The sequence below is a fragment of the Durio zibethinus genome, chromosome 28, assembly GCF_047325235.1.
Source record: "Durio zibethinus cultivar Kanyao isolate XHJ-2024 chromosome 28, ASM4732523v1, whole genome shotgun sequence".
Classification (NCBI taxonomy): Eukaryota; Viridiplantae; Streptophyta; class Magnoliopsida; order Malvales; family Malvaceae; genus Durio; species Durio zibethinus.
This window is the reverse complement of record NC_143189.1, coordinates 4,329,988-4,355,119: the sequence shown is the minus strand read 5'-3', so window position 1 is coordinate 4,355,119 and position 25,132 is coordinate 4,329,988. Positions and strand designations below refer to the sequence as shown.

The 25,132-nt window shown below is 27.4% G+C and overlaps 2 pseudogenes; both read right to left on the bottom strand.

Moving 5' to 3' along the window:
* Window positions 1-4,917: 4,917 nt before the first annotated feature.
* On the bottom strand, window positions 4,918-12,277 carry LOC111280562 (uncharacterized; annotated as a pseudogene).
* A 2,363-nt stretch (window positions 12,278-14,640) lies between these two features.
* LOC111280561 (uncharacterized) lies at window positions 14,641-16,183 on the bottom strand (annotated as a pseudogene).
* Between the last annotated feature and the right edge of the window lie 8,949 nt (window positions 16,184-25,132).

The window sequence follows — 25,132 nt, the reverse complement described above, 5'->3', positions numbered from 1 at the left end:
TAAATTTTTTATTAAATAATATAAATTATTATTTTAGATTAATTAGAATTAATATGTTTTTATTAAAAAAATATATTAATATATATTTACAAAAAATTACCTAAATATAAAGATAAAAATAAAAAAGGTAAAAAATAATTTTTTATTTTTATTTTTTTAAAAACTATAGGTGTAGAGATTATCCATACCTTTTAAATACTCGTGAAAATGGATATGAAAATAAATTTAAAATCAATAAATACTTACAGAAACGAGATGAAGATAAATTTAAAATATCCGTTAAGTATTTTAAATACTCACTGAAATGGGGATGAAATTATCCTTGATGGGGATAAATTTAAAACCATTAAATACTCATAGGAACAAAATGATAATATATTTAAAATATTCTTTAAGTATAAGTATAGAGATTGATATGATATAAAAATTCAAGATGAAAAATGCTCAATCTTACCCATTGACATCCTACCGGACTCAATAGGCAACTCGATTACTACTTTTAGTAAACTGATATTAAAATGAAAGAACTGGTAAATGAGATAAGAATGAAATGAATTCAAAGACCGATCTATGCAATCAAATATGTAGACTTTTTGAAATAATAAGATAAACACAATACATAAAGCATAAAACCCATATTCAAAAACATTAACAAATTAATACCCAACATCAAATTAAACACTAAACAAAAAGAAAACAAGAGAAACCCATATTCAAAAACAGTCTAAAGAAAGAAACAGAAAAAAAAAAATAAAAAGAGATACCTTGGGGTTTATAGTATTAACGAAAACTGGATGAGTCATTGTTGATGAAGAATAGGAAAAATGAGTATCAGCAGCAAGAGTAGAGGACAAGAAACGATGTGGGATTGAGGAGAAGAGAGTTGGGGCCGTTGAAAGTGATAGATTTAATGTGAACTTTTAAAGAATTTCTAGCTCTGTCAAGCACAAATCTCTGTATTTTTGTTTAGATATATAAAGACACTACACACAAAAAAAAAAGATGCCAAAGGGAAAAAAAAGTTATGCTTTGGAACTAGGTAGAGAGAGAGAGAGATTTTATGCTATTGTTGGTTGGCTTTTCACCCACACCTTATTTTTTTCTCAAAAGAATCAAAATTGCTTGAAAAGTTGTTATCAGTTCACTTTTTGCACACGGTTTGAGTTTTTTGCAACTCCTTACTTTCATACATGTTTTTTTTTTTTTTTTCACTTGTATTTGGTTTGAGATTTGTGTTTTTTTGGATTTATTTCATTTTTACTTTCCTAAAATTTAAAATGTTTTAGTATGATTTAAAATTTTTGAAAACTTATTTTCAAAATTTTTTAAAGATTTTAAAAAATAAACGTCTAAGAGTTTTTAAGAGCTTTTAAAAATAAATTTTCAAAAAATTTTAAAATTTTTCAGAATAGTTTTTTAGAAGAATTTTTAGAAATGGATGTTTGAAAACCTTTAAAAATTTTTGAATCTGAAAGTTTTTAAAAGCTTTTGAAAATGAATTTTTGAAAATTTTTAAAGGCTTCTAGATTACCATTTCTGAAAGTTAACTTACCCAATCGTCATAATCAAGTTTACTTTCCATTTTGACAATATATAAGCTATTATAAATTTTGATTATGAATTTTTACAACAATATGATTTGTTGCTCGAAGAATGAAAAGAAAAAAACTACGACTAGTTTAGGAACGAGATAAAAGCAAAAAAGAGAAAAGAAAAAGAAAGAAATGTGAAAGGTAAAAAAGTAATTGATTAATGGGTATTTAAGTAATTTTATTAAAATTTAAATTTACAAAAATATTTTATGATATATTAAGTAATTTTTTAGCACAAATAAAATCCTTATAACATTACCATAAGTTTTGACTTTTACCATTAAAGTTTTAATATTTCCATAAATCTTGATTCTTACCATAAGTTTTGACGTTACCATGTCCTTCATGACTTTAGCACACAATAACAAATCATATCTACTCTACCATGACAATTTTTTAGACTTTGACTTATATCACACCATTATTTCAAAAATAATTGGAGGTTGGCTGGCTGGCTTTGGCTTGTATCACATCATTCATGAATTTAGACTCTTCATTTTTTGTGCTACATGCTGATCTATATTTTATTAAGTTGGTAGTATAAGCATACAAGGCAGGAAGTTATCATTCCATTTTTTTTAAGTAGCATGATCCTTGTCTTTGTGAATTAGAAGAAACAATATTCCTTGAATTTTCAGTGTGGGACGTAGAAAATCGACAGAAATTCAATAAAATCAAACAAACAAGCCATATTTGATGAATTTTTTTTTTAACAGGAATTCTTACAGTAAGTTTGAATTTTTTGACCTAATTATAAGGTTATTGAATAATAACCGTTAGATATAAAGAATTAATATAAACCATTAATTTTTTTAATCATAAAAATAATAATTACCTATTAATCTAATTTTAATTAATTAATATTAAATATTATTTATTAAATTTTAAAAGAAATTTTTAATAGATAAATACAATCCATTAAAAATTTCTAAAAAAATGAACAAGATAATATAATATTTTAAAAAATTTAATTGAAAATTGGTTAACGTAAAAAGATGAGAATTATTGTAAAAATAGTAACATTTGACATAAAACGTATTGGAAGTGTCGTAACACTCTAAGAGAGAATTGTGATAATTTAAAATGTAACAAAGATAAAAACAAATGTAAAAGATATTATTATAATGTAAATAATTAAGTTGACAACAAAAAAGAATTATTATCTTAAACGCAAAAAATAATTTTAAAACAATAAATAAATGTTAATGTAAAAATATGAGAATAATCATAAATTTGATGTCATTTAACGTAAAATGAGTTAAAAGTGTAGTAACACTCTAACAAAGAGTTATAATAGTTATAAATGTAATTAAAGTAACAACAGGTATAAAAAGATACTATTGTAACAAAAATAATTAAGTTGGTAATGTAAGAAAAAATATTATTACAAATTAAAAAATAATTTAAAACCAAAATATAAAAGTTAACGTAAAAAAGTAAGAATAATTGTAAAATTAGTATTATTTGACATAAAAAGATTACAAGTACTGTTATACCTTAACAAGACATTATGATAATTTTAAACGTAATGAAAAGTAACAACGAGTGTAAAAAAAATATTATTAAAACATAAATAATTAAATTGATAATGAAAAAAAATTAATATTATAAATAAAAAAATCCTACACCAAAAAAAAGATATTAACATAAAAATATAAGAATAATTGTAAAATTAGTATTTTTTTGGCTTAATAGGTAGAAGTGTTGTAATACTTTTAAGAAAAAAGTTATGATAATTCTAAATGTAATGAAAAGTAACAATATATGTAAAAATATATTATTATAAAGTAAATAATTATATTGACAACATAAAAAGATTTATTATTATAAATAAAAATAATTCTAGAAAAAGTGATAACGTAAAAAAAAAGAGTAATTGTAAAATTAAAATCATTTGGGATAAAGTGTGTTAGAAGTGTTGTAACGTAAAAAAGGTAAAAATAGTTGTAAAATTGGTGTCACTTGACATAAATTAGATTAGAATTATTATAAAACCTTAAAAAAAGTTGTGATAAATTTAAACACAATAAAAAGCAAGAACAAATGTAAAAAAAAATATTATTGTAATATAAATAATATTTTTTACGACGTAAAAGAATTATTATTGCAAATAATTAATAATTCTAAACCAAAAAATAAGCACAAGTATAAAAAAAGGATGAAAGTTGTCATAACGTCTAGATTCTATGACCTATCGCTAGACATTAACTTATGGAGTCGCCACCAATGTTTTTTGTTTAGGTGCAATTGGCCACCTAAGGAATCTATCATTTTAAGGAACACCTAAGTATAAGGGTCCCTAAAAGTTTGGGAGTACGATTACATGTGAGAAAGGTTATAGCACCTTCACAACGCCCATCGAAAGATGGTACCAGCTTGATTTTGTGTTATCCATTAAGCCTAAAAAATTGATCAAATAATTAATTATTAGAAATTATTCTTAATTGACTTCAATACTTTTGATAGAAAATTAAAAAAATTCCCTCACCTCAAGAGTATATAAGAAAACTATTGTTTCCCTTGTAGAGGCTTTATCGTCGGATTATTTAACATTAAAAATTTTTAAGAAAAGAAAAAGAGAAATAAAATAAAAAAGAAGGAATAATGATTCAACTTTTGATATAAATTTTTTTATTTTTATTTTTTAAAAAAACTCATTACTTTTGTACAAGAAAAATTGATACTTTCAACTTTTCCTCAAAATATTTTTTTTTATGAAATTTTAATTTCAAGGTGAATTGATACTTTCAACTTTTCCTCAAAATATTTTTTTATGAAAATTTAATTTCAAGAAAAATTAACACTTTCAACTTTTTCCTAAAAATATTTTTTAAAACCTTTTTATTTTCAAGGGAAATTGATATTTTCAACTTTCCCTCAAAATACTTTTGGAAATTTTTATTTTAGAAAATTTTTTTTAAGAAAAATTGATACTTTCAACTTTTCCTTAAAACCTCCTTCTTGAAATCTTTTTTTTTTTTAAGAAAAATTTATATTTTTAACTTTTCCTTAAAAATATTTTTTAAAAATTTTTATTTTCAAGGAAAATTGATACTTTCAACTTTCTCTCAAAAATATATATTTTTAAAATTTTTATGTTCAAAAGAAATTGATACATTCAACTTTCCTTTAAAAATATTTTTTAAAAATTTTCATTTTAAAGAGATCATTGAAAATTAAAAGATGTTTAATTAAATCAATAAATAAATAATAAAATTAAATATAAAAGAAAAAAAATCTTTGGCGCAGTTCGGCTAAAAATTTGGCACAATTCTAGAGACAGAATTGACTGGTTGGCTTGGTACGTGGCTCGGTTCAATGGCTCAATTAGCCATCCATCCTTTGATAATCTTCACCACTATACTTCATTGCCTGATTAACCATTCCGGATCGATTTCCTTTTCTGGAAGTATATCTAAGCAATGAGATCCATTGACAGTATATAAGACAATAATGCTTTCTGAAATGTTTTTCAAAACCTCGCCTCGACTATAAGGATCTCGCAGCCCATTTGAAAAGATGATGTTGCTACCAAACCTCTAGAGAATCAATTTTATATCATGGCCACCGTAATAGGAAGTGACCCAATGAGGTCGCGGAGGAACGCCGTAGTAACTCATGCACTGTTGTATAAAGTTGTTTAGGTCGAAGGGATCAGGTTGGAACATGGTGTTATTGTCGATACCAATAGGTATCACCATTTCATTGTATGTCTACCATCTTCACCCTACAGTTGTTTCGGATTGGTTGGTTGGTTGATTAATATAGCAAGAACGATTCACTCTATAAGCAATAATGCCAGTAAAAATCTTATTGAGAATATCTAGTTTTTCATTTTCATCAATGCCTCCGCATATCAAGATTACTGGATACCTTGGGGGTTGATTATATTGAGCTGCTGAAGCATACATGTTCGTGATCACATTTTTAAGCTCTGAAGAATTGGTTAATGGATTGCAAATTTTGAATTTCATGCGGAGGATGGAAAGACCACGGGGTTGGAAAGTAATTTTGTTAATTTTAGACCAAGATTTTTGTATGGTTTGGTAGCAGGTCTCGCTCACTTCCCTAAAATCTTAATGACGACTAAAAAGTAAGCACTGTTTGGTGTAATTTTATCAAAGTAGAGAATTGGAACTGATGAGGCCCCAACTCCCAAAGCTACATGAGGGTACTTCAGTCGAAACCATGAAGCCAGAATTCCCCCATATGATCCTCCGATTACGATGACCGAAGAATAAAAAGCATGAAGTTTCTTCTTGATATGCATGATGATTTCTGTGTAGTTTGCTATGGCTTGGACAAAGTTGAAATAGCCAAGAGTGCTTGCATTTTTTAAGGCTTCTTCCCTTGATCCGAATGGTATTGATTTTCCATAGTATCGATGCTCAATGTATACAAAGAGAGCATTGAAGCGGATGGCATTGTCATTGAGGAAACCAATAACAATAAGATCATCGTCCAAAGGCGCTTCAGCTCCAAGATAGGCTAGAATTGGTGTATTAGCATTGGCTCCACCCCAATACTAAGAGTTCATCACATATCTTTATTGAAAAGTGGAATAGCTTTCAGGCTTGTAGTTGGAGTGATCAAGTGTTTGGGGGTAATAAAAAGTTTGCAGATCCTTTAAAACTGTTACAGATGACACAATATCAGGCTGTTCCAAGATGAATGTTCCTTTCGTTGGACTCAGTCTTGGAATGTCAAACCGATCAGCACTGTAGCTATTCTCTGATTTTTATCTCTTTTTTAAATTTTTTTATGTCTGCTTCTTTTGATTGCCGAACCGTGTTGGTTCTATTTTAGGTTTATTGCTTTCTATTTTTTAAATTGATGTAACTTTAACCATTTTTGCCTTTGGAAAGAATCGATTCTGTCGGTTGGTGTTGATGATTGTGGCAATGGCAGCATGTGAGTGGCTTGGTGATTTGTGGTCACTATCTAAGGCTGGAATTCGTGGTTGGCAACTGGAATTCATGGCTGGCAGGACTTGGTTAGACGTTCAGGCAGAGGTGATAGTATAGAATTGATGGTGTGGAACAGAATGGTATTTGTGGTGGTAGAGGATGAGCTCTCAAGACCTTCTATCGTCAGTTGCAATGATGGTTAATGATAGTGATTAATGATTGAGCTGCAGTGGGGTGAAGGTCATGGTCTTTCTATGTAATCTGTTTCTTTGTTTGTTTTCCCTGATCCCTCCTCCCCTGTTGCCGATGAATCACCATGATTAATAAAACTATGTTGATAGAGTTTCAGTTCAATTCTGATTAGCATCCAAAGTTAAATATTAGTATCTAGATAACAATCATCACAATCACCAAGCCTAATCTCGATCTTTTAGCTTTTTTTTCTTTTTTTTTATTAATTAATCAGATAATGGAGAGAAAGAAAAAGAAAATAAACAATAGATAAACCATAAAATAAAATAAAAAATTATAAATACAAAACAAAAATATGAAATAAAAATGAATAAAAATTCTTACAATCGAGCTTGGACTGGTCTTAATTGATAAAAAATCTCGGACAAAATGGGGTATCTATAGCTGCCCTTCTTTACGCAGTTCTTGTGTAACAGGAATTATTCAAAGACGTAAACACCCTTTATATCTAGATAATTAGCTCGAGACATTTTTTTTTTAAATTAACCAAAGCTCCTCTAAAAAAAGGCTCAACGACTTTGAAAAAGATAAATAAAGCTTATCTAATCAGATGTTCAACAACTTTGAAAAAAATAAACAAAACTCATCTAATCAGAGGCTCAACTACTTTGAAAAATAGACACAGCTCCTCTAATCAGAGGCTCAACGACTTTAAAAAAAAAAACACAACTCCTCTAATCAGAGGCTCAACAACTTTGAAAAAAAAAATAAAGCTCCTTTAAAAAGAAGCTCAACAACTTTTGAAAAATAAACACAGCTCCTCTAATCAGAGACTCAATGACTTTTGAAAAATAGACATAACTCCTCTAATCAGAGGTTCAACGACTTTAAAAAAATAATAAACAAAGCTCCTCTAAAAAAAAGCTCAACGACTTAAAAAAAATGCTTCTCTAAACAGAGGTACTACAACTTTAAAAAGTAAAAAGCTCATCGACAATCGTGTCTAGAGGAGTTATAGATCATACCTGATAAAATTTGTAATGAAAACTCAAAGATTCGTAATATGAGTTTGAAAGTCAAAGGTTTAGATTTGCAAGAACCTTTCAACTTCACCAGAATTTACTGAAATTTGATTCTCAAAACTTTTGTTTCACAAGAATTCAAACTTGCAAGATTTCAGGCACGTAAGAATTCAGATTTACAATATTCGCATTTGCAAATTGCAAGACTCACATCTAACAGTTAAATATTCTCATTTGAATTTTAGAGATTCACATCCAAAAGTTCAAAGCATTTTGTTCGAGTTCAAAGGTTCACATTCAAGAAATCTTAAAGTTTCACATCTAAGTTCAAAGGTTCTCACTAAAAAATTTAGAGATTCGCAGCCAAAAGTTGAGTTTAAAGCTTTTCGTTTGAGTTTTGGAGATTCACATCCAAGAAATCTTAGAGTTTCACATCTAAGTTCAAAGGTTCTCACTCAAAAATTTAGAGATTCACATCCAAAAGTTGAGTTCAAAGCTTTTCGTTTGAATTTAGGAGGTTCACATTCAAAAGTTTAAAACTTTTCATTAGTTAGAAAATTCACACCCAACAAACTTTAGTGTTTCACATCTTAAAGATTCTCATTTGACAATCAAAGATTCTCACTTGAAATTCAAAGATTCTCATTTAAATTCAAAGATTCATATTTGACAAATTTTAGGTTTCACACCTTAAAGATTTTCATTTGACTACGTCTTAAAAAATTTTATTTAAGACTCAAAGATTCTCATTTGAAAATGTCTTAAAGATTTTCATTTAAAACTCAAAGATTCTCATTTTAAAATGTCTTAAAGATTCTCATTTAAAAACGTCTCAAAAATTCTCATTTAAAACTCAAAAATTTTCATTTGAAGACTCAAAGATTCTTATTTAAAAACATCTTAAAGATTCTCATTTGAGGACATCTTAAAAATTCTCATTTTAAGACTCAAAGATTTTCATTTGAAAACATCTTAAAGATTCTCATTTAAAACTCAAAGATTCTCATTTGAAATTCAAATATTCTCATTTGAGGATATCTTAAAGATTCTCATTTAAAAACGTCTTAAAGATTCTCATTTAAAACTTAAAGATTCTCATTAAAAAAATTAAGATTCTTATCAAAAGATTCATAATTTTTTTCTCAAGTGACTCAAAATTTTATACGTCATGATCAAAGATGCAAGTGCAACAATCTGGATTCACACAATAATGTATATGCCATATCCTAAATCATAATTCCAATGTTTGCTAGTTGATGTATGTCCAAAAAAAACTTTAAATATTCACCAAATCATGTGCATGTACTATTCAAACGACGATGCAAACATAATGCATGTAATACAAATAAATGTCATGAAACTCTAATTAATTATAGTAATATGGTTATCAAGACTTCATTATTTCTCATCTTCTTTTTATAGCTCTTTAGCACTTTAGAACAAGTTTCGTCAATTGATATTTGATCGTAATTCACAAGCCTTTTCAGCACTAACTATTCCAAAACAAATTTTTTCCTTCATCATTTGATCACCACTCATAGGCTTCTTAGCACTAGCTGTTTCAGAATAAATTTTATCCATTGATCCATATTATTTCTTTCATTTAATTATAGCTAATAGGCTTTCAATCCATATTTTTTTATCACTTAACTCATAGGTTTATCGGCACTAACAAAACAAATTTCATCCCTTGATCTACACTATTTTCATCATTTGACCACAACTCATAAGTTATGTTAGCCAATCAATCACTGTATTCATCATTTGGCCATCTTATATGTCTTTTTTCAAGTTTCAGCCATCTCTTCATCATTTTTGCCTTATCATCTTAGATTTCTTTCAAAGGAATGTAAAAATCTTTTATGCACATTATCATTTATTCATCATCATCTCAATTCATAATAAAGATAATGCAATCATACATTTTTTTGATTCATTCTGGAGATACGAGAATAAAAAAACACTAGGTGAATTAGGAGAAAGGTAATCAATGAAGACGAGTTTGGTACAAAAACAAATGAAAAAAGAAACAAGTTGGATGGATGTCATTGGGATGAGTGGTATATCCAAACAATGAATATTCAAACAATTCTAAACATTAATTCAAGATTTTTTTTCAAAAACTTGTTCCATTTACTATCGAAATTATTTAAACTTATTAAATTTTCCTCCAGCTTTGAAAGATCTTCAGATGTCATTGACCTTTCATTCATGTAAATTATTTATCCAACTCTCAACTCAGAGATTTTTCTACCCAAATCGCTTTTTCAAGTTTTCAATTTAAGTCTTTTATTTTTTTTCATTTTCATTTTTTTTCATTCTTTCATTTTCTCTTTTTTCTTTTTTCTTTTGTCCTTTTTATTTTCTTCTCTTGTTTTTCTTTCTCTTTTTCCCTTTTTCATTCATTAGTGATATCTCTTCACCAATCAATCTCTAGAGCAATATAACATGATTTCATCATTCCATCATAAGCACGCCATTATCTAACATATGATTATTCAATTCGAACATTCATACTTGATCCAAATAGACTTTTCAAGGTTGTAATGTAGGCCATGGTAAGGGGTCATGAAAGAAATGGATAAAATAGGCTCAAAACATGTGTTTAAAGGGTTCAAAACCAAATGATCATTTATTATTTTATGCACTTGACATTTTACCATATTCCTTATTTCATTATTTTTTTTCCTTTTCATCGATTTCATTATTCACAAAAAGATTCCCTTTACTTTGCCCCAAATCATGTGTAGCATTCATTTTTTTTCTTTTATTTTTCTTTCTCTTTTCATCCTTTTTTTTTCTTTTTTTTTTACTTTGAGACCTTTTATGATCTTTTACTTTTTTTTTCAAAAATTATTCCTTAGTGTGGAGGGTGATCCTTGGTTAAGATTCTTTAGAAAGAATAAAAAAAATCATAATAAGCTCAAAGGGGTGTAATGAATGGTTTTTCGAATGATAAAAGAAATATGGTCATTTTTCATCTTAAATATGAATGTTTTCGTTAAAGTCATCTATTGAACAAAAATAAGCTCATGAATCTTTATAAAAAATTACATCTTTAAGATATATCTATTCTATATCTGCTAGTAGCTAGCTTTTTTTATTCAAATAATCTTTCTAAATCAATGTGAATGAGTTCTTAAAATTAAATCCCAAAATTATTGCTATCATTGTCTAAACATTCATCGTTTGGAATTCAAGAATGGGAACGTAAAGTTATGAAAGGTGACAAAGCATGGAATAATAGTTAAATGAAAAAAAAAAATGTAATGAAATGCATCGACTTGTCTTTTATTAAAATGATAACAAATGAAATCCTATTGCATAAAAGAAATCCTAACATTACTTTAAAAGAAATCTTAAAATGACACGTAACTTTCAACTAGCTTTGACATTATTCTTTAAAATCATGCCCCTGTGCAATCAGGTGAAAAACTTTTATTGACATCTTGCCCTCTTGATTCATCGAAACTCACTAAGCCTTTTTGGATCAAACTTTACATTTTATTTTTAAAAGCAGGGCAAGTTTCAATAGAATGACCCACATTCTCATTATGATAATTATACGTCACGTTAGCATCATACCACTTTGGATAGGGTGACTGTAATGATTCTAGAATAACTGGAGATATCAAGTTATTTTTAACTAATTTTAGGAATAACTCAGTATAAGTCATGGGGATAGGGTCAATATGTGCCCTTTCTTAGTTATCCCGAGATCTTCTTAAACCTCTTACTTGGTTGTTAAGCCTTGAAGCTGATGTAGGTACTTGAAAGGCTAACTGTGGATAAATTGGTTGTGGATGTGGTTGGTAAGGGTAATGTGAGATATTATTCACAATAGGATAGTACGGATAGTAACCTTATTATAGATAAAGTTGATATCCCCAGAACTATCTATCAAGGCTTATGACTTGAGCTTCAGTCTCTTTCTTCTCTGGTAGCTTTTTGGTTTCCCCTCTTTTCAACTTGCCATTTTTAATGACATTCTCAATGATTTCGTCTGAGATCACCATGTCGATAAAATTTTTTATTGTATTTTCTATCATCTTTTCATAATAAGAAGATTTTAAAGTACTGATAAATAATACTATGGTCTCTTTTTCAGTCAGAAGAGGTTGCACTTGAGAAGCAATATCCCTTCACCGTTGGGTATATTCTTTAAATGATTCAGTTACTTTTTTCTTCATATTTTATAAAGAAAAACGTTCAGGGGCTAAGTTTATAATATGTCGGTACTAACTAATGAAGGCATGAGCTATATCGCTCTAAGAACGAATGCGAATCCTGTCCAACTGGATATATCACCTAGCAGTAGAACCCATGAGGTTATCTTGGAACACATGCATTAATGTCTTCCCATTATTAGCATGGATAACCATTTTTTGATAGTACATGGTAATATGGGTCTTCGAACATTTTGTACCATCAATTTTTCAAACTCTGACACTTTAAACTTTGAAAGAATAACAACATCAGAGATTAAACAAAGTCTAGCTGCATCCACTAAACCATAAAAACTAACTCTTTCCATTGCTCGAAGCCTTTCCTCTAACAAGTTCATCTTCTGTTTAGCTTTTGAGGCTTTTAAAGTCTCTTTCTTTTTGGGCTTCAACCTTTTTTTTTTAGATCATTTAAATTAGGGACTGGTATTGGTTCTACTACCTTCTCAATAAAGACATGATTTATATAACTCTGATACTACCTTGGATTTGAAGTTGATGGTATTCTAAGGTATGTGTACCCAATAGGATAGGTAAACTGTTGTGGTGGTGGATCTTGTACAGGTTGAGCTTGATGTAGCCCAAAATCAAAAAGGTATAATGGGTCATCCACTTCTTGTGATAGATGATCTTGTTGACTAGTGCTTTTTTCTATACCTTTCCTCTTGTTTAATTTGTTCAAAGCCTCCAAAATCCTATTCAACTCCCCTTCTAGCTTCTCTTGGGCTTTCTCTACCCTCTCAAGGAGATTGAAATTTTTTTATTCCATCTGTCTGACTCGAGCCCTTGTATTGTATTGGTGAGTAAGGTTACTTGATGGAGCTATCTTTGAACCTTTAGCACCACAATTATGATTAAAAATGTTATGCTATGTTCTATGATATGCTGATGCATGAATGGAATGTAGATCTTCATTAATGAAATGAGAATGATGCAAATGATAATGTTAAAACATGATCATGAAAATAATGCATAGAATGAAATAATACAGATGCACAAAATCAGACAAACAACATAGTTAGTTTTATAGATGAAATAAAAATGATGCAGATGCATAATGTTACATACGATAATAAAAATGATGCACAAAATTAGACAATCAAAATGATTAGATAAACACCTTTATTGTGTCCTAATTTCAGGATATATCTATCATTTGATAGGAATGGCCCTATCTTAGGGTTGGCCTCTTAAGTGCACACTATATGCTGGGTTAGACAATTTTAACCACTAAAAGTTCTCAAATTGTTTCTTACATCATCGTACATCATAGACTAGCAAGGCAATCCAAACCTCACCCATAACAGGCTACTAATAGAAAGGATTCAATTTAAGTGAGAGTATTTCGCTAGCCACTGTAGAGGCATTAGAACCTCATGAAAGCATAAGTACTTTACTCCCTCCTAGAGGGATGAAACTTGGGTATAGAGCTCATGTTGTGCATATGCTTATGAATGACATAGTTTGCAACATAAATAAATAAAATGAATAGAAAAGAAAGAAGAAAAAAATACTTACAAAGAATTCAATTTTATTAGGCTTTTTTGGATAACACAAATTTATTTATTGACCTAACTCTTGGCTTGTCTCCAGCGGAGTCACCAAATTGTCATAACGTCTAGATTCGAGAACCTATCGCTAGACATTGACTTAATGAGTCGCCACTAATATTTTTTGTTTAGGTGTGATTGACCACCTAAGGAATCTATCATTTCAAGAAACATCTAAGCTTAAAGGTCCTTAAAAGAATAGGTTCTGATCTATTAACTAGAACAATGTTTAGGAGTATGGTTACGTGTGAGAAAGGTTATAGCACCCTTACAATGCCCATCGAATGATGGTACCAGCTTGATTTCGTGTTATCCATTAAGCCTAAAAAATTAACCAAATAATTAATTATTAAAAATTATTCTTAATTGACTCCAATACTTTTGACAAAAATTTAGCAAAATTCTCTCACCTCCAGAGTATACAAGAAAACTATTGTTTCCCTTACAAAGGCTCCGTCATCGGATTATTTAACATTAAAAATTTTCAAGAAAAGAAAAAGAGAAATAAAATAAAAAAGGAGAAATAATGATTCAACTTTTGATATAAATCTTTTTATTATTATTTTTGAAACTCATTGCTTTTGCACAAGGAAAATGATACTTTCAACTTTTCCTTAAAGCATTTAGAAGTTTTTACTTTAAGAAAAATTGATACTTTCAACTTTTCTTCAAAATATATTTTTTTTGAAATTTTAATTTCAAGGAAAATTGATACTTTTAACTTTTCCTCAAAATACTTTTCTTGATAATCTTTATTTTAGAAATTTTATTTTCAAAAAAAATTGATACTTTCATCTTTTCCTTAAAAATATGTTTTGAAAATTTTTATTTTCAAGGGAAATTGATACTTTCAACTTTTCCTCAAAAATATTTCTTTTAAAATTTTTATGTTTAAAGGAAATTAATACATTCAACTTTCCTTCAAAAATATTTTTTAAAATTTTCATTTTAAAGAGATTATTGAAAATTAAAAGATGTTTAATTAAATAAATAAATAAATAATAAAATTAAATAGAAAAAAAAACTTTGGCACGGCTCGGTTGAGAATTTGATGCGACTCTAAAGACAAAATCAGTTAGTTTGCTTGGTATGTGGCTCGGTTCAACGACTCAATTAGTCATCCATCCTTTGATAATCTTCACCGCTATATTTCGTTACCTGATCAACCATTCGGGATCGATTTCTTTTTCTAGAAGTATATCTAAGCAATGAGATCCATTAATTGTAATACGATAATAATGCTGTCTAAAATGTTTTCAAAAACGCCATCCCGACTATAAGGATCTCGCAGCCCATTTGAAAAGATGATGTTGCTACCAAACCTCTGGAGAATCAATTTTATATCATGGCCACAATAATAGGAAGTGACCCAATGAGGCGACGGAGGAATGCCGTAGTAACTCATACACTGTTGTATAAAGCTGTTTAGGTCAAAGGGATCAGGTTGAAACATGGTGTTGTTGTCGATACCAATGGGTATCACCATTTCATTGCATGTTTGCCATCTCCGCCCTATAGTTGTTTCGGATTGGTTGGTTAGTTGATTAATATAGCAAGAATGATTCCCTATACAAGCAACAATGCCAGTAAAAATCTTACTGAGAATATCTAGTTTTTCACTTCCATCAATGCCTTCGCATATCAAGATTATTGGATACCTCGGGGGTTGATTATATTAAGCTGCTGAAGCATACATGTTCGTCACCGCATTTTTAAGCTCTCAAGAATTGGTTAATGGATTGCCAATTTTGAATTTCGTGCTGAAGATTGAAAGACCATAGGGTTGGGAAGCAATTTTGTCGATTTCAGACCATGATTTTCGTATGGTTTGGTAGCAGGTCTCGCTCACTTCCTTAAAATCCTTAATGATGACTAAAAAGTAAGCATCGCTTGGTGTAATTTTGTTAAAGTAGAGAACTGGAGCTGATGAGGCCACAGCTCCCAAAGCCACATGAGGGTACTTCAGTCGAAACCATGAAGCCAGAATTCCCCCATATGATCATCCGATTACGATGATCGAAAAATATAAAGCAGAAAGTTTCTTCTTGATATGCATGATGATTTTTATGTAGTCTGTTATGGCTTGGACATAGTTGAAATAGCCAAAAGTGCTTGCATTTTTTAATGCTTCTTCCCTTGATCCGAATGGTATTGATTTTTCATAGTATCGATGCTCAATGTATACAAGGAGAAAATTGAAGCGGATGACATTGTCATTGAGGAAACCAATAACAGCAAGATCACCGTCCAAAGGCGCTTTAGCTCCAAGACAGGCTAGAATTAGTGCATTAGCATTGGCTCCGCCCCAATACTTTGAGTTCATCACATATCTTTGTTGAAAAGTGGAATAGCTTTCAGGCTTGTAGTTGAAGTGATCAAGTGTTTGGGGGTAATAAAAAGTTTGAAGATCTTTTGAAATTGATGTAGATGACACAATATCAGGCTGCTCCAAGATTAATGTTCCTCTCGTTGAACTTAGTCTCAGAATGTCAAACCGACTAGCATTGAGCTATTCTTTGATTTTTGCCTCTCTCTTTAATTTTTTTGTGTTTGCTTCTTTTGATTGTCGAACCATGTTAGTTCTATTTTGGGTTTGTTGCTTTCTATTTTTGAAATTGATGTAACCTTAACTATTTTTTCCCTCTTAAAGGAATCGATTCTGTCGATTGGTGTTGATGATTGTGGCAATGACAGCATGTGAGTGGCTAGGTGATTTGTGGTCACTATCTAAGGCTGGAATTCATGGTTGGTAACTGGAATTCATGGCTAGCAGGACTTGGTTAGACGTTCAGGCAGAGGTGACAATATGGAATTGATGGTGTGGAATAGAATGGTATTTGTGGTGGTGGAGGATGAGCTCTCAAGACTTTCTATTGTCAGATGCAATGGTGGTTGATGGCAGCGATTGATGATTGAGCTGCAGTGAGGTGAAGGTCGTGGTCTTTCTATTTAATTTGTTTCTTTATTTGTTTTCCCTGATCCCTCATCCCCTATTGCCGATGAATTACCAGGATTTCTAAAATCATATTGATAGAGTTTCAGTTCAATTCTAATTAGCATCCAAAGCTAAATATTAGCATCTAGATAACAATCATCACAATCACCAAGCTTAATCTCGATTTTTAAGTTTTTTTTTCTTTTTTTATTAATTAATCAGATAATGGAGAGAAAGCAAAAGAAAATAAAAAATAGATAGACCATAAAATAAAATAAAATAAAATAATGATAAATACGAAATAAAAATATGAAATAAAAATGAATAAAAATCCCTCCAATCAAGCTTGGACTGGTCTCAATTGACAAAGAACCTCGGATAAAATGGGATGTCTACAAAAATAATCATAAAATTGATATTATTTGGCGTACAATGGTTAGAAGTGTCATAATACATTTAAGAAAAAAGTTATAATACTTCTAAATGTAATAAAAGGTAACAATAAATATTAAAAAATATTATTAAAAAATAAATAATTAAGTTGACAATATAAAAAAATTTATTATTACAAAAAATAATAATTTTAAATAAAAAGTTCAAAGTTAATGTAAACGGTGAGAATAATCGTAAAATTACTATTTTTTAATATAAAATAGTTAGAAGTGTCATTACATCTTAAGAAAAAAATTATAATAATTATTAACGTAATGAAAAGTAACAATAAATGTAAAAAATGTTATCGAAACGTAATAAATTAGTAACATAAAAAAATTAGTATTATAAATAAAAAATTAATTCAATCAAAAAATAAGTGTTAACGTAAAAATGTAAGAATAATCATAAAATTGGTAACATTTGACGTAAAATATATTAGAAGTGTCTTAATACCTTAACAAAAACTTGTAATAATTCTAAATATAATAAAAAGTAAGAAAAAACATATAAAATTTTATTGTAACATAAATATAAGTTAACAATATAACAAATTATTATTATAAATAAAAAATAATTTTAAACAAAAAAATAAATGTTATCATAAAAATATGAGAATAATTAAAAAATTGAAATCATTTGGTGCAAAATATATGACAATGTTGTAACATAAAAGGATAAGAATAGTTGTAAAATTGGTGTCATTTTGTGAAAATTGAATTAAAAGTGTCGTAATACCTTAACAAAAAATTGTGATAATTTTAAATATAATAAAAAGTAGGAACAAGTATAAAAAAATATTATTGTAACATAAATAATATCTTTGACAACATAAAAGAATTATTATTACGAATAAATAATAATTCTAAACCAAAAAATAAGTATTAATATAAAAAAGATAAGAGTAATCATAAAATTGATATAATTTTGGATAAAATAATTAGAAGTATCATAACACCTTTAAAAAAAGTTACGATAATTTTATACATAATGAAATGTAATAATGAGCATAAAAAGACATTATTATAACGTAAACAGTTAAACTAGTAATGTAAAAAAATTATTATTACAAATAAAAAATAATTTTAAACAAAAAATAAGAGTTAATATAAACGTTAAGAATAATCGTAAAATTGATATTATTTTACGTAAAATGGTTATAAGTATCGTTACACCTTAACAAAAAAAATTATAATAATTTTAAATGTAATGAAAAGTAACAACAAACATAAAAATATATTATTGAAACGTAATAAATTTGTAACTTAAAAAATTAGTATTATAAATAAAAATAATTCTAAATCAAAAAATAAGTGTTAAAGTAAAAATATAAAAGTAATCATAAAATTGGTATAATTTGATGTAAAATACGTTTAAAGTGCTGTAATGCTTAAGAAGAAGTTGTGATAATTTTAAATATCATAAAATATAAAAACAAGTGTAACAAATTTTATTGTAACATAAATTATTAAATTGACCACATAAAAAATTATTATTATAAATAAAAAATAATTTTAAACCTAAAAATAAGTGTTAAATAAAAATATGAGAATAATCCTAAAATTTGTATAATTTAATGTAAAATCTTTTACAAGTATCGTATTATAAAAATGTGAAAATAGTCATAAAATTAATATCATTTGATGTAAAATAGATTATAACTATCGTAATACTTTAAAAAAGAGTTGTGATACTTTTAAACATAATTAAATATAAGAATAAACATAAAAAAATATTATTTTAACGTAAATGATTAAGTTGACAACATAAAAGAATTATTATTATTATAAATAAAAAGATAATTCAATAAAAAAATAAGTGTTTACATAAAAATATAGAATCATCGTAAAATTTATACCATTTGGCATAAAGGTTATTAAAAGTGTTGTAATATGTTAAGAAAAAAGTTGTGATAATTCTAAACGTAATAAAAGATAAAAATAAGTATAAAAATATATTATTATAATGTAAATAATTAAATTGATAACATAAAAAATTATTATTATAAATAAAAGGTAATTCCAAACCAACAAATAAGTGTTAACATAAAAAAGTTAAAAAAGTAAATATAATCATAAATTTGATATAATTTGATGTCATAATATCTTAAACAAAGGTTATGATAATTATAAACAAAATAGAATGTAAGAACAAGTGTAACAAAAAATTAAAGTAAATAATTAACTTCATAATATAAAAAAATTGATATTTTTAAATTAAAAGATTCTAAATAAAAAAATTGTTAACATAAAATAACTATAAAATTCATATCATTAGATGTAAAATGAGTTTAAAATGCCTTATTCTAGAAAAATATTTTAATAATTCTAAATGTAATGATAAAAAAGTATAAAAATATATTATTAAATATAATTAATTAAGTTAATTTCATAAAATAAATTGATATTATAAAATTAAAAAATATATCATTTTTAATTTGTTAAATTAATAAATTAAATAAAATAAGTATATATTTTTTTAATGTTTAGCTATTAACCTATTTTTTAAAATTATATTATTTTTATAATTTATCATGATATATCATGAGAAATCATGATATTTTATGATCTTAAAATAAGATCTATATATTACGATCTTATTATAAACAAACTCAAAATGGAATAAAATAGTCAAAGCTGGATGAATTGTTCAGCTGTCGAGCTATTATTTTGTTAGAAAAAAATGGTCAAAGAGAAAAGTAATTGAGAGAAAGAGTGAGTGAGTGAGTTCTACAAACAAATTTTAATGACGAATGAATTTTTGTTGTGTTACTAACACTTTAGGATTGACATTTCTCTTAATCATGTCATTAGATAATAATATTATCACCATTGTAATTGGTCAAAATTTAGTTATGCAAATGCCATTCTTTGAAGAATGTTTCCTTTTAACAAATTGCTATCACCATAATTTAAATAGTCACCATGGTTTGGTAGGCTCGTTTTTAAATATATTCATTTGTGACTGATAATCCATTAAAGATATAGTTATAAGGTACATGCTTTTTACTACTTGCTAGTTTTAGATTGTAAAATTTTAAGTTAAATGACAACAAGCTAAAAGAGCCAATGCATCATGTACATGGTAAAGCTACCCTGCCCCAACCTATTAATGCAAGGTTGCATGGTCATTCATCAAGACTTCATTCACTAAATCAACTTTGATTTAAGTCCACTTTCAGTGGCTTCACAAATTCTCTTCTACAGATACTATACTAATCCTTTTGGCACACTAATTCTTGGTAATGCAATGTAAAAGCTATTGGTTCAGGTTCTGAAGGTGCAAACAACTTTTTGCAAGAACAATACAACAAGGTATCTTTACTTCTGCTCTTATGTTGTTTTTTGTCGTTGGGAGTGCTTAATTTGGTAACTTGATTGTTTTAGGATTCAACTTGTTATTAAGTTTTATGATACCTACTTAAGCAATGTCTAAATAACTAAAATTAACATAGCCATGTTGTGATAATACATTCCATAGTTTTTACTCTTTCACATATGTATGAGTTATTTGGTGTTGATTAATATAAATGAAAGTTTATTTTCCTTACAGGGCCTAACTCTTTAAGAAGCCGAAACAATTGCTCTATCAATTTTAAAGCAAGTAATGGAAGAAAAGGTAAAGTTTTACATCAAATATATGTAATTTTGTGATTACACTCTATGTATTTGTTTATTTTTATTGAAATTTTTGTTATTGAACAATATTACTGTTACAGGTGACTCCCAACAATGTTGATATTGCTAAGGAAGCACTAACATATCATCTATACACTCCCTCAGAGGTGGAAGCCATCATTACTTGCCTATGAGAATGCTTTGTTGTAAACAATTTTCTCATGCAACAACTATCTTTCCTATCATAACGATGCATGTGTTAAGGGAGAGACTTATATTTGTTTATTGGGATTCAAACTGTGAAACTTTATTTTTGGTGTGCTATTAAACTCATCTACTTTTCATTTGGATAATTTGATTACACCTGATCAGAAAATAACCTTTTAATTGGATTTAATTTGCTTTGTCAAATTCTAGCATGTGGTTAACCATATTGTTTTTCTAAACTTATATTTTACCTTGTCAAATTTAATGATTTCTCAGAATTGGTTTAAGTTCTTTGATTTATCTTAGAGTGACGGGTGTTTTACGAAGTAAGTGATGTGTCCTACTTTATTCAAATTCTAAAGTTGTTGCCTGCTATCCAACTTGCCTAAATTATGTTACATATTGTATCCATTTGATAGCACAAATATGGGTCAAATCAGTTGCAAATTTGTAATTTATTAATGGCTTCTTTCTTAGGGTTTAATGTTTTAAACTATTTTTTCTACCATCAAATCATGTTGCTAAAGTTTGATTTTGATCCCTTTGCTTCAAAAGTCAAATTATTCTTTTTATATTCTTTCTTGAAGTCATTCTATATATGTCATGAACATTGATTCAAAGACCAGTATGATCATAAACAATAACTTATTATCTGTTATAATCTAAACTTCAAAGATCATACTTCATGCTTTTGTTATTAAAACAACCAAAACATCACCTTTTAGGATTAATACTCAAGTACCATATTTTGGCATTAATCTTCATATGGCAACTAATGATTCGTATGGCAACAAATGATTCCAACACCAATAAGAAAAGCTTTTAGAAAGCCCTAGATATGTGGTGTAGGCACTGAAAGTGCGAAGGCTTTAAATAAGCCCCGAGTCAAGTCAGATACATAAGTATATAGAATATTTTAAAAGACATTCTAAAAGAGTCAATGCGAGCGATAAAGGCATGAAAGCTCTAGATAAGCCTAGAGTTAAGCCAAGTGCATGGGTATATAGAACATTTTAGAAGAGTCAAATGTGAGAATAAGTACGGGTATTATAGTGCTCAGGAGATGAAGCTTCTGGAAGGCACTAGGCATAAGAACTCTGTGAAAGAGGCTAGAACTTTTCAAACCTAGTGCGTCACAGTGTCTAGAATCAACTTCTTTCTAAAAAAGCCATAGCTGACCTTATATGTGTCTCGAGGCCTTAGAATCTTCTAGAATGTGTGTAAGAGCCACACACTTGGCTCCTTATGTTTGAGGACCTTAGAATCCTTTAGAATATTTATAAGAATCGCACATTTGGTTCTTTAGTGACCACATAAACCATAGAAGAAGGGTCACCCTTATTTATATAAGAACCACACACTTGGTTCTTTAGTGACCACATAGGCCATGAGGGCTTAAGTATAAATAAGGGTGCCCCTCCCTATGAGACCAATTTATGAGCTAGTAAACTTGTAATTAAACAAACTACTCAGGCACATTAAGGTAAAAATTGAATATTTCACTTATAAAGCTTAAATTCAATTATCATTATAAATAATCTATCAAAGAATAATTTATTTTTTGATAAATGATTTGTAAATCTAATATACGTTTTCACTTAGACCAGCAATATATACTAATATTAAAATAAGATAATACCCTTTCACTTAAATTTTCAAAAACCAAATCAATGGTCTCAACTAATGACCAAACTAATATTAGCTAAATGAGTGATTGTCCTTATAAATGATCACAAGATTTTCACTTTAGTAAAACATTATATCTGTAAAAACTACAAGCCAAAAATATTTGTGTATCTTTTTATTAAAGTAGAAAAGGCATACCTTGGTGTTGATAGTAATAACAAAAATTGGATGAACCATTGTTGACAAAGAAGAAGAAGAATAAGAATCAACAATAAGAGTAGAGGACAAGAAACAATGTAGGGAAGAGGCGATGAGAGTTAAGACCGTTGAAAGTGATAGTTTTGACTCGAACTTTCAAGGAGATTTCTAGCTCTACCAATCACAAATCTCTGCATCTTTATTTAGATATATAAACACACTACACACATAAAAAAAAATACATATGTAAAAGAAAAAAAATGTTGCATTTTGGAAGTTGGTAGGGAGAGAGATTTTAAACTGTTGTTAGTTGGCTTTTTGCCTATACCTTGTTTTTCTTAGAAAAAATCAAAACTATTTGTAAAGTTGTTGTTGGTTCACTTTTCGCTCACGGTTTGAGATTTGTGTTTTTTTAGATTTATTTAGTTTTTAGTTTCATAAAATTTAAAGTGTTTCTAAAAATCAACTTACCTAATCATCATAATCGTTACATCCAAATCTTTATTATTGCAATTGTTTCTCTCAAGTTCACTTTTCATTTTGACAGTATATATGATATTATAAATTTTAATTATGAATTTTGACAACAATATGATTCATTGCCTAAAAAAAGAAGAGAAAAAAACCACCACTAGTTTAAGAACAAGAAAAAAAAAAGAAAAGAAAAAGAAATAAATGTGAAGGGTAAAAAAGTAATTAACTAATAAATATTTAATTAATTTTATTAAATTTTAAATTTATAAAAAACTTTTGTGATATATTAAGTAATTTTAAGTACAAATAGAATATTTTTGACATTACTATAGGTTTTGACTCTTACCATAAAAGTTTTGACATTACAACATCCTTTATGACTTCAGCACACAGTGACAGATCATATCTACTCTATCATGACAATTTTTAAGACTTTGGCTTACATCACACCATTATTTCAAAAATAATTGGAGGCTAGCTATTTGGCTTTGGCTTATATCACATCATTCATGAATTCAAACTCTTCATTTTTTATGTTACATGTTGATCTATATTTTATTGAGTTGGTAGTATAAGCATATAAGGCAGAAAGCTACCATTCCATTTTTATTAAGTGGCATGATTCTTGACTTTGTGATCAAAAGAAACAATAGTTCTCGAATTTTCGGTGTGGGATGTAGAAAATCAACAGAAATTCAATGAAATTAAACAACAAGAATTTCTACAGTAAGTTTAAATTTTTTGACTTTATTATAAGGTTGTTGAATAATAACCTTTAGATATAAAAAATTAATATAAACCATTGATTTTTTTAATTGTAAAAATAATTAATTACCTATTAATCTAATTTTAATTAATTAACATTAAATATTATTTATTAAATAAAACAAAAGAAATTTTTAATAGATAAATAAAATCTATTTAAATTTTCTAAAAAGATGAACAAGATAATATAATATTTAAAAAATTTAATTGAAAATTGATTAACGTAAACGGATGAGAATTATCGTAAAATTATAATCATTTGACAGAAAATGTATTAGAAATGTCATAACACCTCAAGAAAAAGTTGTGATAATTTTGAACGTAACGAAAGTAAAAATCAATGTAAAAAGATATTATTGTAACGAAAATAATTAAATTGATAATGTAAAAGAATTATTACCTTAAACCCAAAGAAAAATTCTAAACCAATAAATAAATGTTAATGTAAAAAGGTAAAAATAATTATAAAATTAATGTCATTTAACGTAAAATGAGTTAGAAGTATCGTAACACCTTAACAAAAAGTTGTGATAGTTATAAATGTAATGGAAAGTAACAATAGACATCAAAATATATTATTGTAACGAAAATAATTAAGTTAGTAATGTAAAAAAATTATTATTACAAATAAAAAAATTTAAACCAAAAAATAAAAGTTAATGTAAAAAAATGAGAATAATCGTAAAATTAATTTTATTTGACGTAAAATAGTTACAAGTATCGTTACACCTTATAAAACATTGTGATAATTTTAAATATAATAAAAAGTAACAACAAGTGTAAAAAAAAATTATTAAAATGTAAATAATTAAATTGATAATATAAACAAATTAGTATTATAAATAAAAAATAATTCTACACCAAAAAGTATGTGTTAACATAAAAAGATAATTGTAAAATTGGTATGTTTTTTTTGTGTAAAATGATTAGAAGTGTTGTAACACCATTAAAAAGAAGTTATGATAATTCTAAACATAATGAAAGATAACAATAAGTGTAAAAAGATATTATTACAATGTAAATAATTAAGGTAATAACATAAAAAAATTTATTATTATAAATAAAAAATAATTCTAAACAAAAAAAATATTAACGTAAAAAAGTAAGAATAATTGTAAAGTTAAGATCATTTGACGTAAAATGTGTTAAAAGTGTCATAACATAAAAAAGTAAAAATAGTTGTAAAATTAGTGTCACTTGGCATAAATTCTATTAAAATTGTTATAACACCCTAAAAAAGAGTTGTAATAAATTTAAACATAATAAAAGCAAGAACAAGTGTAAAAAATCATTATTGTAACATAAATAATATTTTTGGCAACATAAAAAATTATTATTACAAATAATTAATAATTCTAAACCAAAAAATAAGTGCTAGTATAAAAAAATGAG